Below are 12,188 nucleotides of genomic sequence, written 5' to 3' on the forward strand. Positions count from 1 at the left end.
CAGTTTGATCTCTCCCCAAATTTTAAAATTTGAATATTTTATACTTGAATGTTTTCCCTAGAAATTATCCTATATAATAAAGAGCTAATATGCAAATTGTCATCACGCCCTCATGTCATCATGCTGTGATGCCCTCACACTGTTACAATCCATCACCAGGAGGCTGCATGTGCAGCGGGCTTGCTTGGGTGGGCGGGGCTGCATGTGTGGTGAGCGAGCAGGGGTGGGCGGGGACTTGATGCTGTATGCGTGATCCGGAGGTGGGTCCCGGCTGCTCTGTGCAGCGCGGAGGCGGGACCCCTGGCTCTGCCCTACTACTTTGGGGCAATCCATCGAGGAGCCCTGGATGGGTGGGCAGGGGCTACTTCTTTGGGGTGATAGATCACAGGGCTCCCGCACTGTGAGAGGGCACAGGCCAGGCTGGGGGACACCCCCCTGAGTGCACAAATTTTGTGCACCAGGCCTCTAGTTTCAGTTTAACCAGGAAAGCCTAATAGGTTTCCTTATACTATTAAATTGAAGAGATCACATGCTTGAAAGAGTAAGTGCATATTTCAAAGAAAATGGATAAGTGGTTAGATTTTCATAGTGTGGAGGCTTTTACATAAAAACATTAATTCTCCCTGGTCTTGAATCCATGCCCTGCCACTGCCCCTCAGCCCAGTCACTGCACTTCAGGTAACATGGTTTTGGATGTCCTGTCCACATTTCCAATCTCCAAACATTGAAGTAGCTTTTTAATTAATTGAACCAACATTTATTGAAAGCCTATTATGTTCTGGGCATTGTCCAGAAGCTGAGGATACAGCATAAAAACAAAACTGCCCCCACAGTTAACTCATATCTATTATAAATGCATGGGAAAGAGGGTCTTACAGGTAAATCATTTCCATGTATGTGGTGCATTCCTTGTGTGCCACTTGCTTTGGGAAATTAGAGGAGGGGACTCTTAAAACAGCCTCAGATGCCTCTTCTTTTCTGCAAAATTGGCATCCTTACATTTCCGCATTCCTGGTATGCAAGCTCTCTTCAAAAGACACAATTATGTGTTTCTAATATGTTTTTGTTTATTTAGAGCCAGGAAAATAAGATAGGCCTGTCTCAGTGCCACATTCTGGGACTCTTGGGTCATAAAGTACCATGTCCTGAAGCGCTGTAATGTGGGGAATGATGCATGTACTTCACACCTAGACATAATTAGGACAGTGCCAGAATGTGCTCTTGTTTATAAGGCAACACTAATTTTAGTGGCTTCCCACCTCTCACCATCCCCCCTCCCCTTTCCCTTTATGGAATTCTCAAATGTACCATCTTCAAGGGAAACTGAATTTTAGAGAAGTTGCAAATAAATAAAAGCAGTATCTATAATAATAAAAGCATAATATGCAAATCGACTGAATGACGAAACAGCAGAACTACCATCCAGATGACCTTCCAGATGACGATGCTATGACACGCACTGGTGCCAGGCCAGCCAAGGTGGGTGCAATGCGATTAGTTGGGGAGCCCCACCATCATCCCACAATTGCCCCACAGAGGGAGGCCCAGGCTACCCTGCCAGCGGTGAGTGGGCAGGGCCTCCCTCTGCAGGGCGATTGATCTTGGAGCCCTGCGATTGATTGCCCCACAGAGGGAGGCCCAGGCCACTGGCCAGTGATGCTGTGGTGGGTGTGTGGGGTTGGCCAGCTATTGCACCCCATGCCTGTCACCCGCAGAGGGGGTTGGGCAGTGCCACACAGATGGCAAGCAGTGGCAGCAGCAGGGGCGGGGCCAGTTGCCAGCAGCAGGGGGAAGGAAAGCCATGATAGATTGTGAGAGGGCATAGGCGAGGCTGAGGGACACCCGCCCCCCCTCCTATGCACGGATTTTGTGCACTGGGCCTCTAGTAATTATATATTTATACACACACACGTTTGGGGAAACAGGCAACCTTATGAAGGGAAGCCTTAGCCTGTGTTTCTTGAGAAAAACCTGGCCTCAAGAGATAGATGGTTGGTAATGAGCTAAATCAGCATCAGGTTTGGCATATTTTGAACAAAATTGAATTGCAGAACTTAAAGTACATTTAAAGACCATAATATTCTAATTCAAGCCATTTGGCAACTGAGGCACCAAAACCTTAAATGATTTTCTTAGGGCCACCGAGATAAACAGTATCAGAAAATATTTGCTGTTCCAGATTCCCCCCTGATTGCCCAAGCCTCTCCTCTAGATTATCCCCACTTTCTCATTATCCAGCAACTAGAAGGTCAACCCTCAGCTCAGCTCAAAGCCTTCAGGACTTTAACCCTGCTACTCTGAGCTGGTTTTATTTGGGTGGGTCAGTACCATGATATAGTATATATTTGAGCATTCACCTGAGAAAGCTGGGTGAGATTCCAACCAAAGGCAAGGAGGGCAACAACTGTTTTAGGTGTAGGGAGGTAGATAGTTGCCATATTGTATGCTAAATGTTGGGACAGGAGAGGAAGTGGCTAAGGGAATTCAGAGAGAAGTCACTATATCAGTATCTGTGAGCAGTGGCACAAATATGATAGGCAGTCAGACAGGAATGAGCAGAGCAGGGCAATAGGCCAGGTATGGAATGTCACCAGGGTGGGAAGCTCCAGGTGCCAAGCAATGGGCAAAACTGAAAAAACAAGGACATCACCCCCAGGATGACCTTTCCTCTGACCTTTCGTACCACTGGTCCTGTGGTTTGGACCCTTCCTCCCCTGGCATGTTGCCAGTCACGTGGGTTAGACCAGTGGTCGGCAAACTCATTAGTCAACAGAGCGAAATATCAACAGTACAACAATTGAAATTTCTTTTGAGAGACAAATTTTTTAAACTTGAGCTATATAGGTAGGTACATTGTTATTAACTTAATTAGGGTACTTCTAAGCTGGCCTTTGCTAAAAACGTCCTCAATCTGATTGAGGTACGTTCGCTGAGGTCGACCCCTTCCAACTCTCCCATCCACACTCGTCTTGTATACTTGTTTCGTCTATCTCCTTTCGTTCATCCTCTCTATACGTCCAAACCATCTCAACATACCTTTCTCAATCCTCGACACTACATCTTTCACTCCACAACGTTACCTAAAATTAACTTAATAAACTTTACCTAAAGTTTTAAGTCTTAGTTAAACTATAGGTACATTGAATAAAACTTGATATCATACTTAATAATGATATTATTTATTGCCAAAACCCGACTTCTGCACATGGGCCATGAAGTTTCAATCACGCTGTACGTGCACGCCCACACGTGGCATTTTGTGGAAGAGCCACACTCAAGGGGCCAAAGAGCCGCATGTGGCTCGTGAGCGCGGTTTGCCACCCACTGGGTTAGACCCCTTTAGATGGGGGAACAAGAGGCAGGATAATAGCCTCATGTGATGCCTATACAAACCCTTGTAGGACCACTCCCTTCAGCATTAAGCCCTAGAGATAACATGTAGACCTCAGTTGTGTTAGAGCTGTAGGCCCAGAAGAGCAGCAAAACCAGACAGGTGACACCATGGCTGACCTCAGGACCAGCTGCATTGAATAATAACCCCCTGCTCTGGCACTGACCACGATCCTGAAAGGACATGCCTGGAAAGTGGTTGAGATCCTTCCCTGGGACCTCCCTTAAAATCCCCACCCTTTAAAGCCCTTAGGATGGAGGATCCAGCACAGCTCTCTCTACGGAGCACACCTGTGCCTTTCTCCACCCCTTTTCCCCCAGGTGCATTTTCCTTGCCTCTCTCTCCTAAGCTCTCCCTTCTTTCATCTCTAACTTGTTTCCTGGACCTATTTTACAGCTCACTGTTTCTACCTCTGCAACTTTCTAAATAAACTTTATCTTACAGTGTGAGTCTTGGCTCTGAATTCTTTCTTAGCCAGAACTCAAATACCAAGGTTGTTGAACCAGATCTGATCTGACTCTATGGGTCTAACACCTGGTGCTGTTTTTTTGTTTATTTATTTATTTTTTGTTAATCATCACCCGAGGATATTTTTTCCATTGATTTTTTTTAGAGAGAGTGGAAAGGAGGGATGGGGAGGGAGAGAAAGAAAAAGAAACATCAAGTGAGAGAGACACATCAATTGGTTGCCTCCTGACCAGGAGAATGGACCTGAAACCAAGGTACATGGCCTTGACTAGGAATTGAACCTGTGCCCAGGATGATGCTCTACCACTGAGCCAGACTGATTAGGGCTGGTGCTGTTTTCACCACCAACAGGAAGGCTGGCAGCTGAGGTATGTTCCAGGTTGGAAAGTGAGTGATGGTGCTGGGCATGAGAAGTTGAAAGGGAGGTTAAGGCCTTGAAAGCATCATCTCTCTGAGGATCATTGACTATGAAGATTAATCTGTCATGAGTACCAAAGATGGACAAATACTAGCTGTTCCCATAGTCTAGTGGTCATGTAATAGACATGTAAAAACCTTTCCTCCCCTGGAATGTTGGGGAGGAAACATGGACAGAGGGGATGGGAGAACAAGGAGCAGGGGGAGCATTCATCAACGACTAAATTGTATCAGAAATATTGAGTACCGGATACCAGGCTATGCCTTAAAAATACAAAAAAAAAAAAGAAGAAAAAAAAGGCATGGTTTTTTCTTCCAAGGAACTTTTAGTTCCATAGGGAACATGGGAAAGGAGTCAGATAGTTGCCATACTGTATGCTAAATGTTGGGAACAGGAGAAGGAAGTGGCTAAGGGAACTCAGAAGTCACTATATCAGTGTCTTAGGTAACTGCATCCAACAAGATAGTTCAGGTAACTGCATCCAACAAGATAGTTCAGGTAACTGCATCCAACAAGATAGTTCAGGTAACTGCAATGAGGAATGATCTCATGAAAGTAGTTGCTGAGGCAGCAAGAAACTACTGCAGTGGGAGCCTTGCCATCCCTAGGACTGCATGGCTAGAAGAAGAATAGATTGACTGGACCCCAGTAGAAGGTGAGGGCATGGCAGCAGGCCACTTGACTGGAGCTCTAGTTGAGGAGTGTTATGGGCTGAATTGTGTCCTCTGAAATTCATATGTTGCAATCTTAACCCCCAGTACCTCAGAATGTGACTGCATTTGGAGACAGGATCTTTAAAGAGATAATTAAGGTAAAAGGAGGTCATTGGGTGGGCCCAAACCAAATCTGACTGGTCCTTATAAAAAGAAGAGGTTAGGACACAGATTTAGAGGGAAGACCTTATGAACACATAGGGAGATATACCCATCTGCAAGTCAAGGAGAGAGGCCTGAGAAAGAACCAACCTGCTGACACCTTGTCTGGGACTTCTAGCCTTCAGAACTGTGGGACAATTTTTGTTTAAAGAAATATCAGATGTTGGTGGCTCAGTCTATGGCATTTTGTTACAGCAGTAGCCCTAGCAAACTAATTCAGAGAAAGAAACTGGCACTGCCAGAAATATGACTTAGTCAGGGAGGCAATGGGAAAGGATGCTCTGGCCCTCCTGATGCTCTGGCTCTCCTACTTCTCTCTGGTCTCACACAAAAGCTGAGCCCATCTGGAAGCTAGCAAAAGAGCCCAGGTGATGTGTTCCACGTGTGTAATCTCCCAGGGCACTTGTAGGGCAGAGAAGGGTCAGGACAGATCAGGCTGGGAGAGGGGACAAATAGGAAATAATCAGCAAAGACATCTCATCTAATCTAGAGAAATGAATAGGGGTACATGGAGAAGGGGAGTCTTGAGTCTGGAATAACAAATTATTTAATATGAATAAAGCACTCAGAATCCTACTTAGCCCATAATAAGAGCTATATGTGATATTGGTTTTATTTTTTTCACCTCCAGACCTATTTATTTATTTATTTAATCCTCACCCAAGGGTATTTTTCCCATTGATTTCAGAAAAAGTGGAAAGAAGAAGAGGGGAAGGGAGGGAGGAAGGGAGGGAGGGAGGGAGGAAGAGAGGAGAGAGAGAGAGAGAGAGAGAGAGAGAGAGAGAGAGAGAGAGAGAGTGAGAAAGACACATAGATTGCTTGTCTCCCACACACCCCTGACCAGGGCCTGGGATTGAACCTGCAACCCAGGTAAGTTCCCTTGATCAGAATCAAACCCATGGCACAGGCCAACACGCTGACCACTGAGCAATGCTGGCCAGGGCCTAGACCTTTTTTATTTATTACTAGAGGCCCGATGCACTAAATTTGTGCAAGGGGCTCGGCCTCGGCTGCCTCTGCCTCGACCTCTGCCTCTGCCTCTGCCTTGGTGGACAGGGACCTCTGCCTCTGCTTCGGCCTCTGCCTCTGCCTCAGCCTCTGCCTCTGCCTCAGCAGCCGAGGGGCCTCTGCCTCTGCCTGGGCCTCTGCCTCTGTCTAGGCCCCAGCGGCTTGGTCTGGAAGGATGTCTGGTCTAATTAGCATATTGCACTTTTATTATTATAGATTTCTAGTTCCTCCTAGAACTAGAAGGAGGAAGATTGATATTATTCTCCCCTTTTTACTGGTAAGAAAATTAGGCTCAAAGAGGTAAGCAAATGGCTAAGCCAGCTTTCACACTCAGGGCTGCCTAGCTGGAAGCCACCAGCACAGGGTACATTCCTGAGGTTGCAGTCATCAGCCAGACAATGAAGCCTGGATGAGGCATAGTGTCAAAGAGGGTGTTACAGACACAAAGGCATTTTGGCAAGAGAGACCTAAGTTCATAGTTTAACTAAATAGCTCCAAATTCAAGGAAAGGCAGATCGTTTCAAGGAGAGACAAGATATGAACACTTGCCCACCAATGGTAAAACATGGCAGGAAAAGAAGCTGGGTACCACACAAGCAGGCAAGAGCTAAAACATTTTAACACATTGCTAGAAGTCAAGTATGACCTAGTGTGAGAAGCATCTGACTGACATGAGAACCTATAGGTTCTTCCCCAGAGACTTTCACCAGATTCCCTTAGGTGCAGTTGAGGAGTAGGGAGGCCAAGAGACTGGAGAAAGCCCCCCAGATGGTGCAGGCATGAAGAAGAGTGCTGCCTGTCAAGAAAGTTAGGAGTCCTACCAGACTCTTTCCCCGCAAGGGACTAATGCTTTAAGTCACCAGGAGAGGGGCAAGAAATACCATCAGTCCTAGGGCACAGGTGAACATGCATTGTGTTGAGGGAGGATTAATAGTAAAAACCCTCTATCTCTGGGAGAGGGCCACACCCCTGCTGTGTGCGCCCTCATCTTGTGACAGCATTAGAGCGTGAAGGTTAATTTGCATATTACCTCTTTATTATATAAGGATATCAATTGCTTTTTATAAACAGCAATGAAAAAGTGGAAATTAAAAATTTAAAAAATAGTACCCTTTACAATAGCACCAATAAACAAGAGATACTTAGGTGTAAATCTAATAAAATATGTGCTAGCTATATATATTTAAAATGGAACAAAACAGTGATGAGATAAATCATATAATACCTAAATAAATGGAGAGGTATATCACATTCCTGAAGTGAAAGACCCAATATTGCCATAATGTCAAATTTTACCCAAGTTGATCTATAAATTTAATACAATCCCATTTATAATCCCTGAAGGAGTCTTTGTAGAAATCAGTAAGCTGGTTGTAAAGCTTATATGGAAAGGCAAATGAACTATCATTGTTGAATAAAGAATAAATTTCCTTATGGTGTAAGCATATTTAGTTGAGTCTTATGTCACTTGCAGCTAAAAGCATCCAACCTATAGGAAAGATATTGGTTTGGCAACATTTCTTAATGATGTCCAAATGTAAAATGGAATAGTTATCAATTTAAGACAATAAAACTCATTGAAGATACATTGAAGATCCACTTAAAATGTTTTTCAAAAGATGTTCATTGAATAATAATAAATAATAGTATTTATTAAGTATTTACTATGGGCAAAAACTCTTCTAAGTACTTAAATATATTAATTTATTATATTTAATGCTTATGGTCCCATGGGTCAAGTACTATACTCCCATTTTAACGAATCAAAAGCAGAAGTTAAAAGAGGGTAAGTCCCGTTAATCTCATGCTGAGTAAGTGGAAGGAGTGGCATTTGTACTCAGTCAGTGCAACTTCAGAGCACCATCATTTAACCATTACTCTAATGTGAACTCTTTCTGGATTATGCATACTTACTATATGGTATTTTGTTAAAGGTAATCACAGTACAATTCCACAACTATTTTTGAATAATAAAATTGTTTTTAATTTTAATTGTATTTACAAAGTTTCCATTTGTTGAAGGGATTAATAGAATCACAGATTAGAACTTTTTGTTTTATATTTCATACTAGAGGCCCGGTGCACAACATTCATGCACTGGGGGGTGTGGGGGTCCCTCAGCCTGACCTGTACCCTCTCCAATCTGGGAGCCTTCAGGGGAGCCCTCTCCAATCTGGGAGTTTCTGTTTGTCTTTGCAATCACATGAGCGAATTGTTTGAGACCCCAACTCAGTTTGGTTTGTTGCTCACAGAATAATAGAGGCATTTTTTTTCTTTGCTTCATTGGTGGAGGTTTCCTGGAAGTTTTAGGATATCTTCCCTTTAATTTTTCCTAGACACTCTGACTTTACTGATGTCTCTCATCTTTGCTTTCCCTCCATCCCCCACTGCAACAGTAACTTGCTCCAGGCTCACTTTGCTCTAGTGTCTAGGACAGTGGTCAGCAAACTGCAGCTCAGCAAACCACGACTTGCAAGCCACATGCAGATTTTTGGCCCCTTGAGTGTGGCACTTCCACAAAATACTGACTTCTGCACATGGGCCACGAAGTTTCAATCGCACTGTATGTGCGCGCCTGCATGTGGTATTTTGTGGAAGAACCACTCTCAAGGGGCCAAAGAGTCGCATGTGGCTCGCGAGCTGCGGTTTGATGACCACAGGTCTAGGAGATCCGTCTGCCACCAGACTACGATTCCCAGCATTCCTGGTGCTCCCCTGCCCCCGCAGGCCCCTGGGCTTCTGCTTCTGGTCCTGGGGCTGCCACCAAAACTACTATTCCCAGAATTCCTGGTGCTCCTCGTGATCTTGGTTTTCCCTTCCTGCTCTGTCTCCGACCCATGGCCTCTCACTCTGCCAAGTCCTCCAAGCTGCCAGCTCTCCCTCTCTGCTCTCCGTCTGGCAGCTTGGGGAGCCAAGTTCCCCAAGCTGCTCCACTCTCTGCCGGCTCTCCCATTCTGTCCTCAGCCTGGTGCCTGTGTATGCAAATTAACCCACCATCTTTGTTGGGTTAATTTGCATACTCACTCCTGATTGGCTGGTGAGTGTAGTGGAGGGATGGTCAATTTACATGTTTCTCTTTTATTATATAGGATACTTACATTTATAGATATCTACTGTGATTATAATTCTGTTAAATGAACATCTGCTAAATATCAGTCTTTGCTTGGCCGAGTACATCTGAGTTGGTGGAGGAAGCAACAAAGAGGAACCATACACCAGATCTAATTCTAAAGAACAACAGCAAGCAATAGAGAAGTGTCATTGTCTTCTTAGAGTATGGACTAACAAAGGAACAATAATAGTGGGTGCAGCCAGGCATATATTTAAGAATTTTGGGAAAGCATATTTTATTTTTAATTCAGTCTGTACAGGTTTAATTTGATGAACCAAAATTCTTCAATACTGAATATTCTTTTAGTTCTAGGGGAGAAAATAGATGTGTTTTCAGAGAAGACATACAGATGGCCCACAAGTACATGAAAATATGTTCAATATCACTAGTAATTAGGGAAATGCAAATTAAAACCACAATGAGATATCATCTCACCTATGTTAGCATGGTTATTATATAAAGAACAAGACATAAATGCTGGATGTAAAGAAAAGGAACCTTTGTGTACTGTTGATGGGAATGTAAATTGGAAAACAGTATAGGAGTTTCTAAAAAAATTAAAAATAGAAATACTATATGATTGAGCAATTCTACTTATGAATATATATCTGAAGTAAATAAAATTACTATCTTCAAAAGATAGTTGCACTGCCTTGTTCACTGTAGCATTTTAAAAATAGCCAAGACATGAAAACAACCTAAGTGACAACTGATGGATAAATAGTTAAAGAATATATTCATATATATAAAATGGAATATCATTCAGCAATTAAAAAAAAAGAAATTTTGCCTTTTATAATAACGTGAGTGGACCTTGAGGGTATAAGTGAAATAAGTCAGACAAAAACAAATACTGTGTGATCTTACATATATGTAGAATCTAAAAGACAGAAACAGAGAATGGAGGTGGGAGAAATGAGTGAAGGTGGTCAAAAGGTACCAACTTCCAGTTATAAAGTAAATAAGTTCTGGGGATATAATGTACAACATGGTGAGTATAGTGAAAAATGCTGTATTGCATATTTGAAAGTTCAAAGAGAGTAGATTAAAAGTTTTCATCACAACAAAAATTTTTTAAAATCCTTAAAAATATAAACAATATACAGCAGATACACTGAAAATAAAGTTTCACTGTTGAACAAAGTGACAACAGAAAGAACACTTTCTTCAAATCTCAAAATAACTCATTTTTCTAATTGCTCTACAGAATCCAAAATGAATAATTTTCATAGAGATGATAATCTTCCAGAGATACACAGACCTTCTGAGTTATTTTTTATGCTAACATATATTTACAGTAAATATTTAATAGTTTCAATAGCTTACTTAGATAGATACATGCTTCCTAAATCCATAAATAACACTAATCATTATCTAGTCAACCATATTTATTAAGTATTTATGATGTCTCATCTCGGGGATACAAAAAGGAGTATGACATGGTCCTTGCTCTAGAAGTGCCCACAAGCAAGCTGAAGAGACAGCATGGAACATTCCTTTCTTACATGAGGAGGCCATTTGTTTACAAATGGTACTGATCTGTTCAATACCCTAATAGACTGTTTCCCAAATCCTGACCCTATGGGGCAAGGTGTTTAAAAGCTATAAAAACATGATGCGTTTGGTTTTTTGTTTTTTTTCACCCCGATAAAGAAATTAATGGATAAGATTTCCTTTATTTAATTTTTTTTGTTGTTGTTAATACTCACTAAAGGATATTTTTTCCATTGATTTTTAGGGAGAGTGGAAGAGAGAGGGAAAGACAGAGAGAAACATCAATGTGAAAGAGACACACCAATTGGTTGCCTCCTGCACACACCCTGACTGGGGCTGGGGATTGAACCTGCAACCCAGGTACATGCCCTTGACAGGGAATGCAACCTGCTATCCCTTACTGCTCGGGCCGATGCTCCAACCATGGAGTCATACCTGCCAGGGCAATTTTTTTTTTTCTGTTTTTAAAAACTGACCTGCACATATACAACATTTTCATTAGTAAACTGCTTAGTTCATGTAATAGAATTAATTATGCAAGTATTTCATGGCATTCCCCAAGTTCTACCTGAACAGGTCTGCACATGACTGTTGATGCATTTTGATCCTGAGTGACTGCCTACAAAGAGAACGCATGCCCTTTTCCTGAGGTAAACCGTAATTGGTATGATTTTAGTAGTGGTAAGAGCTGATGACCTTGACTCATTAATCCAATGTTAAAATCATGTTCAATACATAATTTCTGTTTAAAAAGGAAGGCAAATTTGTAATGCAATCTAAAGAGTTTCTTAAAAATGATGTAAAAGTTTTACTGCCTGAATAGCAAATCAATGATATGAAAAAGGTGAACCCCATGGAATACCTCACTTAGTGAAGAAGTTGGATACATGACTTAGTGTTTCTGAGTGTATGAGAGAAAGAGGTATTTGCCATCAAAGAAAAGCATGCCCATATACTTCTAAGACCAATAGCCTCATTGTGGTCTGCTGCCTCTCCAGTTCTCCCTAGGCTGCAGCTGCAGTCCAAAAGGCTTCCAGCTAGGGCGATTTGACAGGCACAAGAGTGGTTCCCAGGCTCTGGAAAGTTCACATTAGCACTCACGTATAGCCATTCTCACTGCACTACCAATTCTTCTGTGGACCCACTGAGGTGGCTTAGGCGAAAGACAGAAAGCAAGGACTAGGTGTTTTAATACTCAACACAGAGAAGCGTGGGAGCCACTGGTGAGTACAGAGCATGGCTTAGGATTTAAGGTAACTGCTTCTTGAAGACAGGAACTTGGGACTAGGATCCAGATAGTCCCAGCAGCACAGGAAAGAATGCCTACCCTTAAGGGTTCTAAGCTTCAAAGCTCTGTAGAAAGTGGTACCAAGGACTGCAGAGGTTCTGTGATGTGGCTTGTGATGTGTTGGAATTCTGAGG

Source organism: Myotis myotis, unplaced genomic scaffold, assembly GCF_014108235.1.
Source record: "Myotis myotis isolate mMyoMyo1 unplaced genomic scaffold, mMyoMyo1.p scaffold_m19_p_2, whole genome shotgun sequence".
NCBI classification, from domain to species: domain Eukaryota; kingdom Metazoa; phylum Chordata; class Mammalia; order Chiroptera; family Vespertilionidae; genus Myotis; species Myotis myotis.